At 37.1% G+C, this 23,941-nt stretch overlaps 1 protein-coding gene across 5 annotated transcripts in view; it reads left to right on the top strand.

Moving 5' to 3' along the window:
• The window catches only part of NARS2 (asparaginyl-tRNA synthetase 2, mitochondrial), a 137,883-nt gene that overhangs the window by 41,916 nt on the left and 72,026 nt on the right, over positions 1 to 23,941 (top strand). The window lies entirely within an intron of this gene.

Here is a 23,941-nt window from a genome sequence, read left to right as displayed (position 1 = left end):
CCTTTTTCTTTTTTTAGATTTTACATTTAAGTAATATTGCAAGGCATTTGAGGTATTTGTCTTTCTCTGTCAAGCCGTTTCCCTTAGCATGGTGCCTTCCAGGTTCATCCTATCATTGTAAAGGACAGGGATTTCCTTTTTCCTTCTTTAAGAGAGAATATTCCATTGTTTGTATGTGTGCAAGCCTGTGTGTTTGTGTGTCTCACATTTTCTTTCCTTTGCCCGCTAACAGACACATTGTTTCCATACCATGGCTGTTGTGAATAATGCTTTTGTGAACATGCCAATACATATCTCTCATTGAGATAATGATTTTGTTTCCTTTGGAAAACTTTGGGATATAGATCCAGAAGTGGGGATGTTGGGTTACATGGCAGTTCTGTTTTTAATTTCACGAGGACCCACTATACTGTTTTCCATAGTGGCTGTGTCAGTTTACATTCTCACCACCAGTGAGCCTGAGTTCCTTTCCTCCACATTCTCCCCAGCATTTATCTCTTATCTTTTTGACGCTACACATCCTAGCAGATGTGAGGTGGTATCTCATTGTGGTTTTGATTTGCATTTCCTTGATGATTAGTGATGTTGAGCATCTTTTCATGTGCCTGTTGGCCATCTGTATGTCATCTTTTTGGGGAAAAAAAATCTATTTCGGTCCTTTTGCCATTTTTTTAGTTCAGTTTCTTATATATTATTTTTTGCTGTTGAGTTTTATGAGTTCCTTATGTATTTTGGATATTAACCCTTTATCAGATATGTGGCTTGAAAATATTTTCTCCCATTCTATAGATTGCCTTCTTATTTTGTTGGTGATTTCCTTTGCTGTGCAGAAACTTTGTAGTTTAATATAGTCTCAAATCGGAGAAGGCAATGGCACCCCACTCCAGTACTCTTGCCTGGAAAATCCCATGGATGGAGGAGCCTGGTGGGCTGCAGTTCATGGGGTTGTGAAGAGTCGGACACGACTGGGCGACTTCACTTTAACTTTTCACTTTCATGCATTGGAGGAGGAAATGGCAACCCACTCCACTGTTCTTGCCTGGAGAGTCCCAGGGACAGGGGAGCCTGGTGGGCTGCCATCTATGGAGTCGCACAGAGTCGGACACGACTGAAGCGACTTAGCAGCAGCAGCAGCATAGTCTCAAATAAACTCTCTTGTTTATTTTTGGTTTTGGTGTCAAATCTGAAAAACCTTGTCAAGGCCAATGTCTAGGAACTTTCCTCCCTCTGTTAAAATTCTTGAAGTTTTATGGTTTCAGGTCTTATATTCAAAAGTTCAATTTTTTTTTGTTTTGTTTTTTTAAATTCAGGGTTGACTTCTGTGCCTTGAATATATTTTCGGTTAACTTTTGTGTGTGGTATAAGCTAGGAGTGCAGTTGCATCCTTTTGCATGTCTGTCCAGTTTTTCTTACACCATTTATTGAAAAGACTTATCTTGTTTCCGTTGTATATTCTTGTCACAAAATGATTGATCTTATGTAATGAGTTTATTTCTGGGCTCTCTCTTCTGTTCCATTGATGTCTCTTTTTATGCCAGTGCCATTCTGTTTTGATAGCTTTGTGATATTGTTTGAAATCAGAAAGCATGACACCTCCAACTTTGTTCTTTCTCAAGGTTGCTTTGGCTAATTGGGCTCTTATGTAGTTCCATCAAATGTTGAGGTGATTTTTTTCTGTTTCTGTGATGCATGCCATTAAAATTTTGACAGGAATCACATTGAATCTGTAGGTTACTTTAGATACTATGGACGTTTAAACGACGTTAATTTTTCATACCCATGAGAACAGAATGTCATTTAGTTTGTGCTGTCAGTTTCATCAGTGTCTCAGTTTTCAGTGTATAGGTCTTTTACCTCCTCGATTACATCTATGCCCAGGTATTTTATTATTTCTGATGCAGCTGTAAATGAGACTTTTTTTTTCTCCTGCTGATAGTGGTTAGTATAGAAATATACAACAGATTTTAATATATTTGTATCCTGCAATTTTATTGAACTCATTTATTCCAACTTTGTGTGTATGTATGTGTGTGTGTGTGCAGTCTTTAGGATTTTCTATATGTAATATCACGTCATCTGCAAATAGTGACAGTTTCACTTCTTCCTTTCTGATTCTGATGCCTTTATTTTTCTTGCCTAGTTGCTCTGGCTAGGTTTTCCAGGACTATCCTGAATAAAAATGGTGACGGTGGTTTTCCAAATCTTGTTCCTAATCTTAGAGAAAAGGCTTTTAGCGTTTCAACACTGAGTTTGAAGTTAGTTGTAGACCTGTCATATATGACCTTTATTATTATGATGTTCATTCTTTCTATACCCTCATTGTTGTTGAGAGTTTTTTATCATGAAAGGATGTTGAAGTTTGTTAAATGCTTTTTCTGTGTCTATTGAGAGAAAACCTTAATTGAGTTGTAGATATTGAACAATCTTTGCTTCCCTGGAACAAACCCCACTTGATCATGGTGTATGATCCTTTCAAAGGATTTGGTTTGCTAATATTTTGTTAAAGATTTTTACACCTGTGTTCATTAAGAATATTGCCCTGTAATTTTCTTTCCTTGCAGTGGCCTTGCTTCGCTTTGGTATTTTTCAGTGTAATATTGCCCTTGTAAAGCAAGTTTGGAAGTGTTCCCTTGTCTTATTTTTTAAACAGTTTGAGAAGGATTGGTGTTATTTTTTTCAGGTTTAATATAGGTCACCAGTGAAGCCATCTAGTCCTTTTCTTTGTTGGTAGGTTTTTGATTATTGTTTCAATATTTTTTACTAGTAATTTGTTTATCCAGATTTTCTGTTTCTCCTTGATTCAGTCTTGGGAAGTTGTATGTTCCTAGGAATTTATCCATTTCTCTATTTTTTCAAAAAGCCAGGTCTTGATTTTATTTTTTTTCTATTATCTTTTTAGTTTCTCTTTCATTTCTTTCCATTCTTATCTTTGTTATTTCCTTTTTCTGCTAACTTTGGGTTTAGTTTGTTATTCTTCAGTTCACTTCAGTCGTTCAGCTGTGTCCAACTCTGCGACACCATGGACTGCAACATGCCAGGCTTTCCTGTCCATCACCAACTCCCAGAGCCTGCTCAAACTCATGTCCATCAAGTCAGTGATGCCATCTGACCATCTCATTCTCTGTTGTCCCCTTCTCCTGCCTTCAGTCTTTTCCAGCTTCAAGGTCTTTTCAGTGAGTCAGTTTTTTGCATGAGGTGGTCAGAGTGTTGGAGTTTCAGATTGAGCATCAGTCCTTCCAATGAATATTCAGGACTGATTTACTTTAGGATGGACTGGTTGGATCTCCTTGCTGTCCAAGGGACTTTTAAGAGTCTTCTCCAACACCACAGTTCAAAAGTGTCAATTTTTCAGCACTCACCTTTCTTTATGGTCCAACTCTCACATCTATACATGACTATTGGAAAAACCATAGCTTTGACTAGTTGGACCTTTTTCAGCAAAGTAGTCTCTGATTTTTAATATGCTGTCTAGGTTGGTCATAGCTTTTCTTCCAAGGAGCAAGCATCTTTTAATTTTGTGGCTGCAATCACCATCTGCAGTGATTTGGAGCCCAAGAAAAGAAAGTCTGTCATTGTTTCCATTGTTTCCCCATCTGTTTGCCATAAAAAGATGGGACCGGATGCCATGATCTTCATTTTTTGAATGTTGAGTTTTAAGCCAGCTTTTTCACTCTCTTTCACTTTCATCAAGAGGCTCTTTCGTTCCTCTTTGCTTTCTGCCATAAGGGTGGTGTCATCTGCATATCTGAGGCTATTGAGATTTCTCCTGGCAATCTTGATTCCAGCTTGTGGTTTATCCAGCTCAGCATTTTGCATGATGTACTCTGCATATAAGTTAAATAAGCAGGGTGACAATATATAGCCTTGCGTACTCCTTTCCCAGTTGGGAACCAGTCTGTTGTTCCATGCAGTTCTAACTGTTGCTTCTTGACCTGCATATGGATTTCTCAGGAGGCAGGTAAGGTGGTCTGATATTCCCATCTCTTGAATTTTCCACAGTTTATTGTGCTCCGCACAGTCAAAGGCTTTGGCATAGTCAATAAAGCAGAAATAGATGTTTTTCTGGAACTCTTTTGCTTTTTGTATAATCCAGCCATTGTTGGCAATTTTATCTCTGGTTCCTCTGTCTTTCCTAGATCCAGCTTGAACATCTGGAAGTTCTCTGTTCACATACTGTTGAAGCCTGGGTTGAAGAACATTGACCATTACTTTGCTAGCATGTCAGATGAGTGCAATTGTGCGGTAGTTTTAACATTTGTTGGCATCACCTTTCTTTGGGATTGGAATGAAAACTGACCTCTCCCAGTCCTGTGGCCGCTGCTGAGTTTTCCAAATTTGCTGGCCTATGGAGTGCAGCATTTCACAGTATCATCTTTTAGGATTTGAAATAGCTCAGCTGGAATTCTATCACCTCCACTAGTTTTGTTCGTAGTGATGCTTCCTAAGGCCCACTTGACTTCACATTCCAGGATGTCTGGCTCTAAGTCAGTGATCACACCATCATGGTTATCTGGGTCATGAACATATTTTTTGTATCATCCTTCTGTGTATTCTTGCCACCTCTTCTTAATATCTTCTGCTTCTGTCAGGTCCATACCATTTCTTTCCTTTATTGTGCCCATCTTTGCATGAAATATTCTCTTGGTATCTCTAATTTTCTTGAAGAGATCTCTAGTCTTTCATTATTCTTAGAAAAATCATATAATAATTTAGTGGCCAGATGAACAGTCAGCGTTGGGAAGGAAAGAGGAATTGCTGGAGGAATGGACACTGGAATCTTCTCAGATGCTGTTCCTTTACTATCTTGTGATCTGAGTGGTTGTTGCATAGGCATTCATTTTGTAATAAATCATTGAGGTGTACTTTTTCCTTTTATGCGTTAGCGTGTTGTATGTCTCAACAGAAAAGTTATAGAAAAAAAGATCACATTAGCAAAATTTTAGTGGATTTCAGCAAACTACTTTTAGTAGAAATAGACTGTTTCAAATATAAATTATCATCAGTTTTTTAAATGGCTTAAACCTCACTACCCCTGCATTCAGAAAGTGCTTTTTCTAGACTCTGAACATGTTTAGAAATTTAATTTTTTGTTTTTATCAAGTGAGATTATATTTTTATTGTTGTTGTAGTATACTTCAAATTTTGACCGTTGAAGTATACTACAATAGCATGGCAATAATTAAGTCAGCCCTGTTCTTCAGTATTTATTTATTGGGTTTATCATTTAATTCTGAAACCTCTGGGCTCATTTACAAAGTATGAAAAAATAAAAACAAAAAACCCCCACGTTCCTTTTTCTGAGTTTTATCTTTGCAGTAAAGAAGCCAGAGTAATGATCCTGTTGTACCCTGTATGAATACAAACAACTTCCTAAGCTTCCTGGTGCTACAGGTATTCTATCTGAAGAGTTCTTTATGTCTCTCTTCCTTACATTTGCTGAGACTGATAGAGAAGAAATCATTTCTCTTGGCAGATGAAGGATATATATCATATTGATCATAAAGATCCATATGTTCACTGACTTTTTTAAACAGATTTTAGTTTTCAGAGCAATTTTAGGTTGACAGCTAAATTGAGTGAAGATGCAAATATTTCCTTGCCCCCACCCATGCTTAGCCTCTCCTGTTATCAGCCTCATTCACAAAAATGGTGCATTTGTTACAATTGATGGTAGTACAGTGACACATCATTGTCACCCAGAGTCGTAGTGTACTTCAGGGTTCACTCTTCGTGTTGTACATTCTGAGTGTTTGGACAAATGCATAGTGAGATACATCCACCACTGTAGTCCCTGCCATACACGACAGTTTCACTGCTCTAAAAGTCCTCCGCCTCTGTGTTCTAACTATTCATCCTTCTCACCTCCCTAACTCCTCCAACCACTGACATTTTTACTATTTCCATGGTTTTGCTTTCCAGAATGTCATACAGTTGGAATCATATAGTATGTATGTAGCCTTTTCAGCTGCTTTCACTTAGTAATATGTATTTGTTTCTTCCATGTCTTTTCATGGCTTGATAGCTCATTTCTTTTTAGCATTGAAATAATATTCCATTATCTAGATTTATCACAGTTTATTTATTCACCTACTGAAGGTCCTGTTGGTTGCATCCAAGTTTTGGAAATTATGAATAAAACTTCGTAAACATCTATGTGCAGGTTTTTATGTGGATCTAAGTTTTCAACTCTGGGTGAATACCGAGGCATGCAGTTGCTGGGTCGTATGGCAAAAGTATGTTTAGTGAGAAACTGCCAGAATGCCTGTGCCATTTCGCATTCCCACCAGACATGAATGAGAGTTCCTTTCGCTCCACATCCAGTGGTATTGTCGGTCTTCTGGGTTTTGGCCATTCTACTAGATGTGTATGGTATTAACTGGCTTTTCAGCAGACTTGGCCAGGATACTGCTTGTGAGTCATTTTCTATGGATCACATGGTTTCTACCTCCTTATTCAGCCATTAGGAAACTTGGGGAAAGTTCTGTAAGTTCCTTCAGGCTATTAACAGACCAATTGATAAATGAATAAATAAAGTAAGACTTTGTCAGTGTAACCTCCTTTAAACATATTCACAAGTTTCGAAAACTTAGATTAAAGCTTCTTATTAAATTACTTTTGTCTCACAGTGTTGATCCATAAAATTAAAAATATTGGAGTTCCTTATGTCTCTTATTCATTACTGTATTCCTGCATTTAGTCTGGTACCTGGCACACAGTAGTTCACTCTGCAACTACTGTTATTTTAAATGTTTATTCAATTGAAAAATGAAACAGAACTTGGAAGTATGGGAATATCTGTATTTGAAATGAGACACAAATTTATTTATCAGTGGAGAAACCTTGGAAATGTCTCCTCCATTCATAGTAACGCTAAGGAATCCAGTAATCAAAAATGCTTCAGTAACCAAGTATTAAAATGCACAATAAAGCATCTAAATTAAAATAGTGTGATATCAGTACACAAACTAGTGGGATAAAACTGAAAGCCCAGAAATAGACCCACATTCATGTGAAAATATATAAAGATACTTTCTCACGTCACTAATGTATGTGGTACTAGGCATCTTGGTGACCATATACAGACCTTATTCTACTTACAGCTGGGTTACATCCCAATAAACTCATCGTAAATGGAACAAATAGCATTAAGTAAAAAATTCATTTAACACACTAACCTACCAAACATTACAGCTTAGCCTCACCTACCTTAAACATGCTCAAAACACTTACATCAGTCTACAGTTGGGCGAAATCATCTAACACAAAGCCTATTTCATAATAAAGTGTTGAATATCTCATGTAATTTATTTAATATCGTGCCCAAAGTGGAAAACCAGTGGTTATGTGGCTACTGAATAGTTGTAAGTGAATCTGTTGTTTACCCTCATGATTGAGTGGCTGACTGAAAGTTGCAGCTGCTGCCAGCGTCATGAGTATCATACTAGGAGGGAAAAGAGCAAAATTTGCATTTTGAAGTATGGTTTCTACTGAATGTGTTGCTTTCATGCCTTCATGAAGTCAAAAATTTGTAATTCAGACGGCAGGGGACCATCTGTAATTGTGTCAATCAGAAATAAGTTGCAGAATTTTAATCTACCTTGTGGCAGATAGCGTGATGTGAATATATGTTTTTTCCCGAGGAATATCAAGATAATAATGCTGTGGTAATTTTTTTTAGCTATTCTTATGCCATCTTCAATATATTTCTTTAGTATTTAGTATGTAGTAAAACCCTTTAATATTTTATTTGGGAAAAACAGTAGAATATGATGATGTTTCTTTATTTTTATTCAGTGAAATAAATTTTTGGAATCAGAGCTTTCATTTATTGTGTATTTTTTTAACTTATACCAACCAGAGTACCTTGGCATCTCATTACTTGTCTCAGGCTTATTGATTTTTGTCTTTACGGGTTTTTTGACAGGGTGTTAAACAGTTTAATTTTTATTTTATTTTTTACTTTTTATTTAGACTAGTTATTTTGTTTTCTTTTCTTTTTTTAAAGTATGGCAGAAATATAATCACAGATTTGGAAAGTTAATTTTTAAGTTGGTTATTTTCAATTTTAGAACTCTTTTTTCCCTTTCTGAAATACATAATAAATTTTTTTTTGAAATACATAATAATTATATTCACAGTGCAACCATGAGACTGGATCATATGCATATGATGCATCAATGCATCATATAGATAAAATACTACAACTTTAAACTTACAGAACGCTAGTAATTAGACAAAAGAAAAAACAGAGAACCTGAATAAAGTAAAATAATTTATTTTATGCTTGAGGGAAATAGAATGAAAAGTATTGACATCTGTGGGAATAACACAATAATATGCTGTACATTTTTAAGAAATGTAAATGTTGATCAATTTTTGGGGATAACTTTAAACATACAGAAAAGAACAGAATAATACTGTAAACAGCCAAATACTGTCACCCACCTCAGTGCTTTGCTTCAGGATCTTAATAAGGTCTATTTATTTAAAAATAAATAAAGCATAGCATTTTATATTATGTTTAATTTTTACTTATGACTCTCACAGTGCTTAATGTAGTTTTGGATGATTTTAAGACTTGCAAGCAAAAAGAGAGACAGAGGAACTTCCCTGGTGATCCAGTGGTTAAAATGCAGGGGGCACGATTTCAGTCCCTAATCAGGGAACTAAGGTCTCTATACCAAATAAAAGAGATGGGGGTGAAGGGGTCGGGTGGGATATGAAGCTGTCCCAGAGGTCACTGAAGATTTGTTGAGTGAAAGATTATATGAGAGAATATACTGGGAGATGCCTTCTTTAGAAGTAAGTGAGACACAGTCTTGAGAAAGCTGAAAAAAGATGAAGAGCTTTTTTTTTTTTTGGTGATCAGAAGATGATATTGATGATACTATCTCATCATCTCTTTCAAATCTTTCTGTGTGATGTCAGAATTAGGAACTTGGTATTGGGAGGGTAGGCAGAGGATAGTTGATGTCTTTTATATTTAGTCAAAACTGGTGTTTAATTATATAGGATATCTACAAATTACGTGTTTTTGAGTGGGAGTAGATAGGAAGGAGATGGATTCATAGTGGTCACACAGTTTACATCTCTAAAGAAAATGAAACTTTTCCTCTAATGTACTTTAAACTTACAACTACATATTGCAGAAAATACATTCTGCACCTTTTATGTTTTTTAAAATACTTGTCAGTGTTAAGATGATGGTGATATTAAAGAAAAACCACAGTACACATCTGTTTACACTTCTGCTAGGAAAGTAATGGAGAATTATTTATAAGCAATACATTAATATAAGAAATAGTTTATTTCTGCTTATCAGTACCTATGTTTGAAAACAAACATGAAGTTAAATATGCACCAAGGATATCTTTTAGGCCAGCAATTCCATGGCACTTGGCTAGAAGCTTTTATGTCTCATTGTGCTTCTGATTGCTGATCCCCTCACTCACACTTTTCAGCACTCTTTTGGTCAAGCATTTATGGAACAATTACTTACCAGGTTGTGCTAGTGGTAAACAACTGCCTGCCAATGCAGGAGACATAAGAGACGTGAAATTGATCCCTGGGTCAGGTGGATCCCCTGTTGAAGGGCATGGCAACCTACTCCAGTATTCTTCCCTGGAGAATCCCACGGACAGAGGAGCCTGGCAGGCTACCATCCGTGGGATTGCAAAGGGTCAGACACAACTGAAGCAACTTCATACGCACTCAAAGAACTCCGTATTTTGACCTTCTCATCTTTTGTCCTGCACCAACTCTGTTTTCATTAAAAGTAGTGCAGTGTTAGACTTTGTGCGTGTACATGCTAAGTCACTTCAGTGATGTCAGACTCTTTGCAACCCTGTGGACTGTAGCCCGCCAGACTTCTCTGTGCATGGGGTTCTCCAGGCAAGAATACTGGAGTGGGTTATCATGCCCTCTTCCAGGGGATCTTCTTGATCCAGGGATTGAACCCATGTCTCTTTATGTCTCCTGCATTGGCAGGTAGGTTCTTTACCACTAGCTCCACCTGGGAAGCCCATTTTCATTATAAGTAGTGCAGTGTTAGATTTTACCAACCACCTATATTCTTCTTGGTATTTGACTTTGTTTCATACTTGGTTCTTCGCTTTTTGATTTTCCTGTTTGTGCTTATCAAACTAATCCACACCACCGACAGAAGATTAAAGTGTTAGTGTTTATGTGATAAAGGATACACAGGGAATAAAACCAGTATACTTTTTAAGTACTTGCTGATAATACCTCAGAGTTCCACTTTTTAAGAAATAAGCTATTTTAAATTTAGTTTTTGAATTGTTCAAAAGGTATCTATTTCAAAGTACAGGAGGATTCCATCACACCTTGTTCCAGTAATCTAATTTCCTTCCCCAGAATCAACCATTGTTATTGATTCAGTACAACCATTGCATTTCTTATGAATCCTGGAAATAATGTTTGGTTAAGGATAGAGGTCCTGGAGTCTCACCACCTTGGTTCATTCTCTTTGTCATATTAGACAGGAACTTAACCTGTGTGTCTCAGTTTCCTTCTCTGTAAATGGGGATACTCTTTGTTAGATGCTTATACACTCCTTGGCTATGGTTGTTTTTGTAGAAGTATCTGTATCTAAATGATTATTTTTTTTAACCTCAGGAAAATAGTTTATTTAAAGGTAATTTTTATTCACAGCACACAGTTGTTACTGGTCTCTGCAAGGCCCTTGTATCCTATCACTGTGTAGCAAAGCTGTTTATTCTTTTCTGTGAGTCTACAGGTCATTTGAGTGGTTGATTGGGTTGGGCTTAGTCAGCTGATGGGTTGGCTGAGAGCTGAGCCATCTAGAATGGTTTTGTGTGGGATGACTCATCTCTTTTCCACTTACTTCTCAGATTTCCCCATTATACTAATCAGGATGTGAATCTCTTTGGTAACGTGGCTCCAAGAAAGAATGTGAACTACACAAGCAGGTTTTCAGGCCACTATTTGTGTTAATTTTGTTACCACGCCACTGACCAAAACAAGTCACGTGGCCAGGCTCAGGGTTAGTGTGTAATATGCCAAGGGGGTTGAAATAGAGAGGTGTGACAAATTGGAGACATTAATGCAACTAATCTAACACAGTTGACTCTGTAGTAACTGCCGTCCAGCACTTGGTGGTTGCCATACAGCTATTGTTGGTCAGTAGTAAGGCGGACAAGTTGAAAGTTAAAAGATCACCAGGCACTGTGCTAAGTGTGTCACGGTGTCAGACTGCCACAGTCTTCTGAGAGTAATGACTTCAGTTCCATTTTCTCCTCTCAAATCTTACGCACATTCCTTTTCAACAATAGGAGGCCAGCCGTAGCCTGGAACCATGCAGGATTGGGGATTCTAGGAAACAGAGTCCTCAGTTTAGATGGGAGCAATAATGCCAAGCTGATAAAATACCATCCAGCATAATCTTTTTCTCGCCTTATTTTTTCTGCTTGATACCAATCACCACTTCCATTCCTTATATTCTCTTGGAGGCAGTCACCTTAATTTCTTTGCTATATCTTTTTACTATTAATATAGCTTCATAAAATATGAGTGATTTTTTGTGTATGTTTTAAATTCACATTAATGATAATAGAGTCATTATTGTTATATTATTCTGTTTTCTACTTTTTTCCATTTAGCTCTGTTTTGAAATTCTGTGCTGCTATAGGTATATCTATTTTTTGCTTGTCATTGCCACACGATATTCTTTATGCTTGCCTTCTACATTTTGCTTACCATTTCTAGTAATGGAAAGTTAGGTTGTTTCCAATTCTAAGTTACATCCTCCCCCAAAAAAAATTGCAATAGGCTTCTACATATTCCATAATACACTTGTATGAAAATTTCTCTAGAATGTATATCCAGAAATTCCTCAGTCATAGGGTATATGGATTAATTTCACTGTTATCCAGAATAACTGTACCAGTTTATACTATACTGGCATTACCTCAGCATTCCTGTTTTCCTCTGAATTAGTTTTCTATCAGTTTGTAACTTAGTGACTTAAAACAACACCTATTTATTAGCTCACAGCTCTATAGCTGTGTCAGTAATCAGAATCGCATGGCTGGGATCAATCTCTCAGCTCAGGGTCTCACTGGTTTGATATACAAACCAGTGTATCAGCTCTCTAAGCTTTCTGTGTTGCCATCTGGAGCTTGCTCTTCCAAACCCATTCTTGCTATAGGGTTATATATAGGACTGAGGTTCCCATTTTGTTGCTAGCTGCTAGCCAGATTCCTCTCAGCTCCTAGAAACTGCTCTAAGCACCTTTCCGTATGTCTTTCTCTGTCTTCAGGTGAGCAACAGCATTTCAGATCCTTCTCATGCTTCAAATTTCTGACTTTCCTACAGCCAGCTGTAGAAAACTTTTTACTTAAATATTTTTATTTTTAAAGCACTAGCAAGGAAATTTCCAGATCTTGAGGACATCTGATTTGGAACTTTAATTAAATTTGTAAAATCTCTTCACATCAATATTTGGCTTAGTGGTTGAATAAACCAGGGCTGAGAATCTTGAAACACATTTTATTAATAGAAATCTGCCTATTACATACTGACTATACCTCTAACACTTGATATTATGTAACTTTCTAATCTTTGTGAGTCAGATATATGTAATGAATTCATCTTAAAATGCCTTGTTTTAATTCGTATTTCTCTACTTCATAGTGAATTTGAGTGCTTCTTCATACATCTTAACCTTTTGAATTTTCCTTACTCTAAATCTGCTTTTCATACCCATTGTCCAGGTGGCGAGCAGCTTATTTTCTCTTTCTTGTTTTCTTCAAGGAGGTCCTTACATTTTCTACCCATTAATTACTTGTCAATTTTAGATGTTCAAAATATTTTATCCCTAATCTGTTGTTCTGCTGACTTCTTATCTCTTCCTTTATTAAATAAAATCCTTAACTTCAGTGTTGCCATTTGAGGATCTTGTTAAAGAGGTCCTTTCCCACTGGCAAAATCACTAAGTTTAAATAGTTAATATATTCTTATTCTTTCTTCATTACAATGGAAATATTTAGACTGTGAATTTTAAAGTTGCAATCCCATATTAGTTTTTGACCCTATCAGGTTCAATAATTACTTGTTTATGTATGTGTTTTAAAAAATTGAAATTCATATAATATAAATTCACTACTTAAAGGGTACATTTTGGTGGCATTTACTACATTTACAGTGTTATACAACTACCACACCTATTAAGTTGCAAAACATTTTCATTACCTCAAAAGAAGACTCCATGCCCATTAAGTAGTCACTTCTCATTTCCCTCTTCTCCCCAGACCACGAAAGTGAAGTGTTAGTCTCTCAGTCGTGTCCAAATCTGCGACCCCATGAGCTGTAGACCACCAGGCTCCTCTGTCCAGGGGATTCTACAGGCAAGAGTACTGGAGTGGATTGCTGTTTCATTCTCCAGGGGTCTTCCCCACCCAGGGACAGAACCTGGGTCTCCACTGCAGGCAGATTCTGTACCGTCTGAGCCATCAGACCATGGCTCCTCAGACCTTGGCTCTCACCAATCAGTCTGTATGGATTTACCTAGTCTAGATACTGCATATAAATGGAATTGTGCAGTATGTGGCCTTTTTTAAAATGTTTCTTACTTAGCTTAGTGTGTTCAAGCTTTATCCATGTTTTAGCATATATAAATACTTCATTCCATCTTATAACTAAATAGTATTTCACTGTTTATATATATATTGCATTTTGTTTATCCACTTACCAGTATTTCTACTTTTGTTATGAGTAGTATTGTTATGAACATTAATGTACAAGTATCTATTTGAATATTTGTTTTTTATTTTTATTTTTTATAACAATTTAAAAATTGAAGTATAGTTACTTTACAGTGTTGTTAGCTTCAGATGTACAAAAAAGTGATAGTTTTATATTTGTTATTCTTTTTCAGATTCTTTTCCATTATAGGTTATTACAAGACACTGAATATAGTCCCCCATGCTGTATAGTAGGTCTATGTTGTACATAGGCGTGTGTATATGATAACCTCATTTCAGTTCAGTCACTCAGTAATGTCTGACTCTTTGCAACCCCATGGACTGCAGCACGCCAGGCCTCCCTGTCTATCACCAACTCCCGGAGTTTACTCAAACTCATGTCCATCGAGTCGGTGATGCCATCCAACCCTCTCATCCTCTGTCATCCCCTTCTCCTCCTGCCCCCAATCCCTCCCAGCATCAGGTCTTTTCCAGTGAGTCAGCTCTTTGCATGAGGTGGCCAAAGTATTGGAGTTTCAACTTCAACATCAGTCCTTCCAATGAACACGCAGGACTGATCTCCTTTAGGATGGACTGGTTGGATCTCCTTGCAGTCCAAGGGACTCTCAAGAGTCTTCTCCAACACCACAGTTCAAAAGCTTCAATTCTTTGGTGCTCAGCTTTCTTTATAGTCCAACTCTTATATCCATACATGACCACAGGAAAAACCTTAGCCTTGACTAGATGGACCTTTGTTGGCAAAGTAATGTCTCTGCTTTTGAACATGCTATCTAGGTTGGTCATAACTTTGCTTCCAAGGAGTAAGCATCTTTTAATTTCATGGCTGCAGTCACCATCGGCAGTGATTTTAGAGCCCCCAAAAATAAAGTCTGACAGTGTTTCCACTGTTTCCCCATCTATTTTCCATGAAGTGATGGGACCAGATGCCATGATCTTTGTTTTCTGAATGTTGAGCTTTAAGCCAGCTTTTTCACTCTCCTCTTTGACTTTCATCAAGAAGCTTTTTAGTTCCTGTTCACTTTCTGCCATAAGGGTGGTGTCATCTGCATATCTGAGGTTATTGATCTTTCTCACAGCAGTCTTGATTGCAGCTTGTGCTTCCTCCAGTCTAGCATTTCTCATGATGTACTCTGCATATAAGTTAAATAAGCAGGGTGACAATATACAGCCTTGACATAGTCCTTTTCCTATTTGGAAACAATCTGTTGTTCAATGTCCACTTCTAACTGTTGCTTCCTGACCTGCATACAGACCTGCCTGCATTCTCAAGAGGCAGATCAGGTGGTCTGGTATGCCCATCTCTTTCAGAATTTCCCACAGTTAATTGTGATCCGCACAGTCAAAGGCTTGGCATAGTCAATAAAGCAGAAATAGATGTTTTTCTGGAACTCTCTTGCTTTTTCATGATCCAGCAGATGTTAGCAGTTTGATCTCTGGTTCCTCTCTGCCTTTTCTAAAACCAGCTAGAACATCTGGAAGTTCGTGGTTCACATATTGCTGAAGCCTGGCTTGGAGAATTTTGAGCATTACTTTGCTAGTGTGTAGGATGAGTGCAATTGTGCGGTAGTTTGAGCATTCTTTGGCATTGCCTTTCTTTGGGATTGGAATGAAAACTGACCTTTTCCAGTCCTGTGGCCACTGCTGAGTTTTCCAAATTTACTGGCATACTGAGGACAGCACTTTCACAGTATCATCTTTCAGGATTTGAAATAGCTCAACTGGAATTCCATCACCTCCACTAGCTTTGTTTGTAGTGATGCTTCCTAAGGCCCACTTGACTTAACATTCCAGGATGTCTGGATCTAGGTGAGTGATCACACCATCGTGATTATCTGGTCCTGAAGATCTTTTTTGTACAGTTCTTCTGTGTTTTCTTGCCACCTCTTCTTAATATCTTCTGCTTCTGTTAGGTCCATACCATTTCTGTCCTTTATTGAGCCCATCTTTGTGTGAAATGTTCCCTTGGTATCTCTAATTGTCTTGATGAGATCTCTAGTCTTTCCCATTCTATTATTTTCCTCTATTTCTTTGCACTGATCACAAATTCCTAATTTATCACTCCCTACCTGTTCTCCTTTGGTAACCATAAATTTGTTTTCTAGTCTCTGAGTGTATTTCTGTTTTGTAAGTGAGTTTATACATACCATGTTTTAGATTCCGCAAAAAAGCAAAATGGCTGTCTGGGGAGGCCTTACAAATAGCTGTGAAAAGAAGAGAAGCGAAAAGCAAAGGAGAAAAGGAAAGATATAAACTCTGAATGCAGAGTGCCAAAGAATAGCAAGAAGAGATAAGAAAGCCTTCTTCAGCGATCAATGCAAAGAAATAGAGGAAAACAATAGAATGGGAAAGACTAGAGATCTCTTCAAGAAAATTAGAGATACCAAGGGAATATTCCATGCAAAGATGGGCTCGATAAAGGACAGAAATGGTATGGACCTAACAGAAGCAGAAGATATTAAGAGATGGCAAGAATACACAGAAGAACTGTACAAAAAAGATGTTTACTACCCAGATAATCAAGATGGTGTGATCACTGACCTAGAGCCAGGATGTCTGGCTCTAGGTCAGTGGAATGTGAAGTCAAGTGGGCCTTAGAAAGCATCACTACAAACAAAGCTAGTGGAGGTGATGGAATTCCAGTTGAGCTATTTCAAATCCTGAAAGATGATGCTGTGAAAGTGCTGCACTCAATATGCCAGCAAATTTGGAAAACTCAGCAGTGGCCACAGGACTGGAAAAGGTCAGTTTTCGTTCCAATCCCAAAGAAAGGCAATGCCAAAGAATGCTCAAACTACCGCACAATTGCACTCATCTCAAATGCTAGTAAAGTAATGCTTAAAATTCCTCAAGCCAGGCTTCAGCAATATGTGAACCGTGAACTTCCTGATGTTCAAGCTGGTTTTAGAAAAGGCAGAGGAACCAGAGATCAAATTGCCAACATCCGCTGGATCATGGAAAAAACAAGAGAGTTCCAGAAAAACATCAATTTCTGCTTTATTGACTTTGCCAAAGCCTTTGACTGTGTGGATCACAATAAACTGTGGAAAATTCTGAGAGAGATGGGAATACCAGACCACCTGACCTGCCTCTTGAGAAATTTGTATGCAGGTCAGGAAGCAACAGTTAGAACTGGACATGGAACAACAGACTGGTTCCAAATGGGAAAAGGAGTACGTCAAGGCTGTATATTGTCACCCTGCTTATTTAACTTATATGCAGAGTACATCATGAGAAACGCGGGACTGGAAAAAACACAAGCTAGAATCAAGATTGCCGGGAGAAATATCAATAACCTCAGATATGCAGATGACACCACCCTTATGGCAGAAAGTGAAGAGGAACTCAAAAGCCTCTTGATGAAAGTGAAAGTGGAGAGTGAAAAAGTTGGTTTAAAGTTCAACATTCAGAAAACGAAGATCATGGCATCTGGTCCCATCACTTCATGGAAAATAGATGGGGAAACAGTGGAAACAGTGTCAGACTTTATTTTTCTGGGCTCCAAAATCAATGCTGCTGGTGACTGCAGCCATGAAATTAAAAGATGCTTACTCCTTGGAAGGAAAGTTATGACCAACCTAGATAGCATATTCAAAAGCAGAGACATTACTTAGCCAACAAAGGTTCGTCTAGTCAAGGCTATGGGTTTTCCTGTGGTCATGTATGGATGTGAGAGTTGGACTATGAAGAAGGCTGCGTGCTGAAAAATTGAAGCTTTTGAACTGTGGTGTTGGAGAAGACTCTTGAGAGTCCCTTGGACTGCAAGGAGATCCAACCAGTCCATTCTGATTTCTTTGGAAGCCCTGGGATTTCTTTGGAAGGAACGATGCTAAAGCTGAAACTCCAGTACTTTGGCCACCTCATGCAAAGAGTTGACTCATTGGAAAAGACTCTGATGCTGGGAGGGATTGGGGGCAAGAGGAGAAGGGGATGACAGAGGATGAGATGGCTGGATGGCATCACTGACTCGATGGACGTGAGTCTGAGTGAACTCTGGGAGTTGGTGATAGACAGGGAGGCCTGGCGTGCTGCGATTCATGGGGTCGCAAGGAGTCAGACACAACTGAGCGACTGATCTGATCTGAAGTGCTATTATATGATCAATCCTTCCATTTTGCTGCCAGTGGCATTTTCATTCTTTTTTGTGTGTGGTTGAGGAATATTCCACTGTGTGTATGTGTGTGTGTCCATACCATTTCTGTCCTTTATCGAGCCCATACACACTAAATCTTCTTTATCCATTCATCTGTCTTGAATGTTGTAAATAGTGCCACTATGAACATTAGGGTACGTGTATCTTTTCAAGTTAGAGCTTTGTATTTCTCTAGATATGTGCCCAGGAGTGGGATTGCTGAATCATATAGTAACTCTATTTTTAGTTTTTCAAGGAACTTCCAGACTGTTCTTGACTACAGCTCACCAATTTTCATTCCCACTGGTAGTATGAAGGGGTTCCCTTTTTTCCACACCCTCTCCAGAACTCATTGTTTGTAGACTGTTAAATAATGGCCATTCTATCTAGTGTGAGGTGGTACCTCATTGTAGTTTTGATTTGCATTTCTCTAAAAATTAGTGATATTGAGCATCTTTTCATGTGCCTGTTGGCCATTTGTGTGTATTCTTTGGAGAAATCTTTATTTAAGACTTCTGCCCATTTTAAAATTTTTTGTTTTTTCTTTTTTAATATTGAGCTATTTGTGCATTTGGAAATTAATCCTGGGTTGATCACATTGTTCGCAAACATTTTTTCCCATTCCATAAATTGTCTTTTCATTTAAAACCTTACAAGTTTAATTAGGTGTCATTTGTGTTTGATTTTATTTCAATTACTCTGAGTTAAATCCAAAAAAATATTGCAGCAATTTATGCCAAAGAATGTTCTGTGTATGTTTTCCTCTGGGAGCTTTACAGTATCTGCTCTCAAATTTAGATCTTTAGTCCATTTTGAGTTTATTTTTGTATATGGTGTTAGAGAATGTTCTAATTTCATTCTTTTGTGTGTATATATTTTCCTAGCACCGCTTATTGCAGAGACTGTTTTTTTTCTCCCTTGTATATCCTTGCTTCCTGTGTCATAGATTAATTGATCATAAGCAAATGGGTTTGTTCTGGGCTTTCTGTCCTGCTGCATTGATCTGTGTTCTTTTTTGTGCCAGTGCCATGCTGTTTTGATGACTGTGGTTTTGTACTATATTCTGAAGCCAGGGAGTGTGATTTCTCCAGCTGTGCTCTGTCTCAAGACTGTTCTGGCTACGTGTGGTCTTCTGTATTTCCATACTCATTTCAAAAATTTTCTAGTTCTATAAAAAAATGCCATTGATAATTTGATAGGGATTAGTGTTCAATCTCTAGATTGCCTTGGGAAATGACCCCATTTAACAATATTGATTCTTCCAATCCAAGAACATGGTTTATCTTCCCATTTGTTTGTATCATTTTCAGTTTCTTTCACTGGTGGTCTTATAGTTTTCAGAATATAGGTCTTTGCCTCCTTAAGTAGGTTTATTCTTAGGAATTTTGTTTGTTTTCATATGATGGTAAATGGGATTGTTTCCTCAATTTCTCTTTCTAATCTTTCTTTGTTAGTGTATAGAAATGCAACAGTTTGTGTGTATTAATTCTGTATCCTGCAATTTTATTGAATTCATCCATGAGCTCTAGTAGCAGTTTTCTGGTAGCATGTTTAGAATGCTCTATGTATAGCATCATGTCATTGGAAACAGTGACAGTTCTACTTCTTCTTTTGCAGTTTGGATTCCTTTTAAAAATTTCTTTTTCTTCTCTGATTGCTGTGGCTAGGATTTCCAAAATTACATTGAATAAGAATGGCAAGAATGGGCATCCTTGTCTTGTTCCTGATCTTATAGGAAGTGTTTTCAGGTTTTCACCATTGAGTATGCCATTATGGGTTTGTCATATGTGGTCTTTATTATGTTGAGGTATGTTCCCTCTGTGCCCACTTTCTGAAGAGTTTTTATCTCACATGGATATTGAATTTTATCAGAAGCTTTTTCTGTATCTTTTGAGGTGATTGTATCATTTTTATTCTTCAATTTGTTAATATGGTGTATCACATTGATTGATTTCTGAGATTGTAAAATCCTTGCATCCCTAGGATCAATCTCACTTCATAATGGTGTTTGATACTTTCAATATATTGTTCTTTGAATACTTGGTTCTAATTCTTTTAGACATATACCTAGAAGTAAAATCTGTATGTTGTATATATAGTATTTCTTGTTCATCTTTTTAAGAAACCACCAAACTCTTTTCCCAGTAAGGGTACCAGTTTACATTTATAGTTTCATTCCATTATATACAAAGAAGATAAGTTATGTGATTTGTTGAGACTTGTGTTCTGGCGTTTAGTCTGTCTTGGACAGTGTGCCTGTGCACTTGAAGAGTTCACAGTCTACTGTTGTTGGGTGGAGTCTACCATTTTTAAATTTACTCTTTCTTGAATCAGCATTTGTTTGGTTCCTCAGCTGTGTCCAACTCTTTGCAACCCCAGGGGTGATAGCCCGCCAGGCTCCTCTGTACATGGGATTCTCCAGGCAAGAATACTGGAGTGAGTAGCCACTCCCTTCTCCAGGGGCTCCTCCTGACCCAAGAATCGAACTGAGGTCTCCTGCATTGCAGGCAGATTCTTTACCATCTGAGCCACCAGGGAAACCCATGTTTGACTGATTTCCAGAGTTCTCATAATCGATTCTTACAGTTTTTACTTATTATTTTCAGTTTTTCTGTGGAGGGGTTGGAGTTTGAAGCTGCCTGCCCCACCATTTTTGCTGATATCTCTCAGCAATTACTTTTTAAAAGAAATATTTTATAATGTCCCTTTAATATCCTGAAATAAAATTTATAGATAGCATAACTTAAAACATACAGAAGCTTTTAAAGTTTGCTGTAGTGCATTCCTTGTAATGTAAAGGAAAACTAAAAGGAAGTAATTTATTAAAATAGTATGAATTTCAGTAAGTAAATGTTTCCATATGACACTGAAAGTCATAATGAAGTAGTGATATGTTTGTAACTTTAAAACAGTTGAATTTAAGAGATGTAAGAAACTCAGATTTCCTTTTTGTACAAATGCTAATAAATGAGAGTAAAATCAACTCCTAAATATTAGATTTTTTTATTTATACATGAAATGAGAGAAACCACTTTTAGAGAAGTCAATAAAACACCTGTACAAATTACAGATGAAAGAAGTTAAAGAGGTGAAGGAAAGGAAAAAGTTATAATGTTCATACAAATGTACTGGGCCTTACTTGAAATGTAATCATTTAGTAAATAATGAAGACATATCAGAGAATACATCTTTTATTTTGAAATCCTAACATGTCAGATATTTTAGTCTTGAGTGTTTAAGTCCGTGGAAACAATATCGTTTAAGTGATAATGAGTCTCAAAGATGAATTTTTTTATCTTTTTATATGTTTATTATTATTATTTTCTTTTACTTTACAATATTGTATTGGTTTTGCCATACATCAACATGCATCTGCCACAGGTGTACACGTGTTCCCCATCCTGAACCCCCCTACCACCTCCCTCCCCATACCATCCCTCTGGGTCATTCCAGTGCACCAGCCCCAAGCTTCCTGTATCCTGCATCAAACCTGGACTGGCGATTCATTTCTTATATGATATTATACATATTTTAATGCCATTCTCCCAAATCATCCCCTACCTCCCTCTCCCACAGAGTCCAAAAGACTGTTCTATACATCTGTGTCTCTTTTGCTGTCTCGCATACAGGGTTGTCATTACCATCTTTCTAAATTCCATATATATGCATTAGTATACTGTATTGGTGGTTTTCTTTCTGGCTTACTTCACTCTGTATAATAGGCTCCAGTTTCATCCACCTTATCAGAACAGATTCAAATGTATTCTTTTTAATGGTTGAGTAATACTCCATTGTATATATGTACCACAGCTTTCTTATCCATTCATCTGCTGATGGACATCTAGGCAGTATGGTACTGGCGCAAAGACAGAAATATAGATCAATGGAACAAAATAGAAAGCCCAGAGATAAACCCACGCACCTATGGACACCTTATCTTTGACAAAGGAGGCAAGAATATACAATGAAGAAAAGACGATCTCTTTAACAAGTGGTACTGGGAAAACTGGTCAACCACTTGGAAAAGAATGAAACTAGAACATTTTCTAACACCATACACAAAAATAAACTCAAAGTGGAGTAAAGATCTAAACATAAGACCAGAAACTATAAAACTCTTAGAGGAGAACATAGGCAAAACACTCTCCGACATACATCACAGCAGGATCCTCTATGACCCACCTCCCAGAATATTGGAAGTAAAAGCAAAAGTAAACAAATGGGATCTAATTAAAATTAAAAGCTTCTGCACAACAAAAGAAACTATAAGCAAGGTGAAAAGACAGCCTTCAGAATGGGAGAAAATAATAGCAAATGAAGTAACTGACAAACAACTAATCTCAAAAATATATAAGCAACTCCTGCAGCTCAATTCCAGAAAAATAAATGACCCAATTAAAAAATGGGCCAAAGAACTAAGTAGACGTATCTCCAAAGAAGACGTACAGATGGCTAACAAACACATGAAAAGATGCTCAAGATCACTCATTATCAGAGAAATACAAATCAAAACCACAATGAGGTACCATTTCACGCCAGTCAGAATGGCTGCGATCCAAAAGTCTACAAGCAATAAATGCTGAAGAGGGTGTGGAGAAAAGGGAACCCTCTTACACTGTTGGTGGGAATGCAAACTAGTACAGCCACTATGGAGAACAGTGTGGAGATTCCTTAAAAAACTGGAAATAGAACTGCCATATGACCCAGCAATCCCACTACTGGGCATACACACTGAGGAAACCAGAATTGAAAGAAACACGTGTACCCTAATGTTCATCACAGCACTGTTTATAAAAGATGAATTTTTAAAAAGCAATAATAGGGCATTTAGGACCAGATCAAAGTTAAGTTTTAAAAATAATAGGCAGTTACAAAATAAATGAATAATTTCATTTGGTAATTTTACACTAGGTATTACATTCATTCTCCTTTCAAAGACAAAAGGAGAAGAGGGCAGCAGAGGATGAGATGGTTAGATAGCATCACCGACTCAGTGGACATGAGTTTGAGCACACTCCACAGAGATAGCAAATGACAGGGAAGCCTGGCATGCTGCAGTCCACGGGATCACAAAGTGTAGGACACAGCTTAGTAACTGAACAACAATAGTCATGTTCATACACACACATACCCATACATGATATGCAGTATTTTTAGAACAACCAAAGGAATTAAATAAGATACCTTCATTTCATTTGTTTCTATAATTCAGCAGTTGGTACTCTGCCTCTTAAAAGGAGTCTTACATCCTTTGTTGAAAGTTTTATATTGGCTTGGTTGCTTTTACAGTATTGGTTTTAGTGCACCATTACATTGAAACATTTTCAGATCACAATTTGAAATATAAGAGTAGGTAAATTATCTTCCTTCACTCCAAATGAATATAATAGTCATAACTTGATACAGAAGGTTTCTTAATTATACTATTTAAATTATGCATGACCTCCAAATAACTTTTTATCTTAACTGTTAATAAATGTTGACTGGCTTGTTTCTGACCAGTTTCAAATGGACTAATCACTCTATATTACAAGTTCATAAAAATCGTTAAATGTAAATGTTCATCTTATCTTTGAAAGATAAGATCTGGCTTTTCTTATCTCCTAGTTGTCATGAAGATTAAGTGAAATGAACATGTTTATAGTTTATAATGTGTTTATAAAAATCTATTAAAAGCATTATTATTAACAATTTAATAATAATATGACAAGACATGTTTTAGAGGCTATTCCCTTGGGAAAATTAAATTTTAATCATGGGTCAGAATTGTGAAAGACTGTGTAATGCTTCACATCTAAAACATAATTTCTTGCTTCAGCTTGCCCCTCAATCAAAATCAGTTTTTAGGAAAGAGTATATTTTGTGACCAAAGTACTTTGCCCTTTAGTTGTTGTGTGTTTCAAAAATATGGAGCAAACTTCCTTGACCTTAGCACTTACCAAGCAGGGATTTTCTCTTTTAAGTGTGTACTGAAAACTGCCTTTTTTTCATGAGAATGACCTGTCCTCATATATTTTAAATTGCTTTGTGATTTTTAGTTGCGACAGAAATGTGAATGCTGTTCAGAACA

This window comes from Bos indicus x Bos taurus, chromosome 29 (genome assembly GCF_003369695.1).
Source record: "Bos indicus x Bos taurus breed Angus x Brahman F1 hybrid chromosome 29, Bos_hybrid_MaternalHap_v2.0, whole genome shotgun sequence".
Lineage (NCBI taxonomy): Eukaryota > Metazoa > Chordata > Mammalia > Artiodactyla > Bovidae > Bos > Bos indicus x Bos taurus.
The sequence above is the reverse complement of the archived record's forward strand: the minus strand, read 5'-3'. Positions and strand labels throughout refer to the sequence as shown.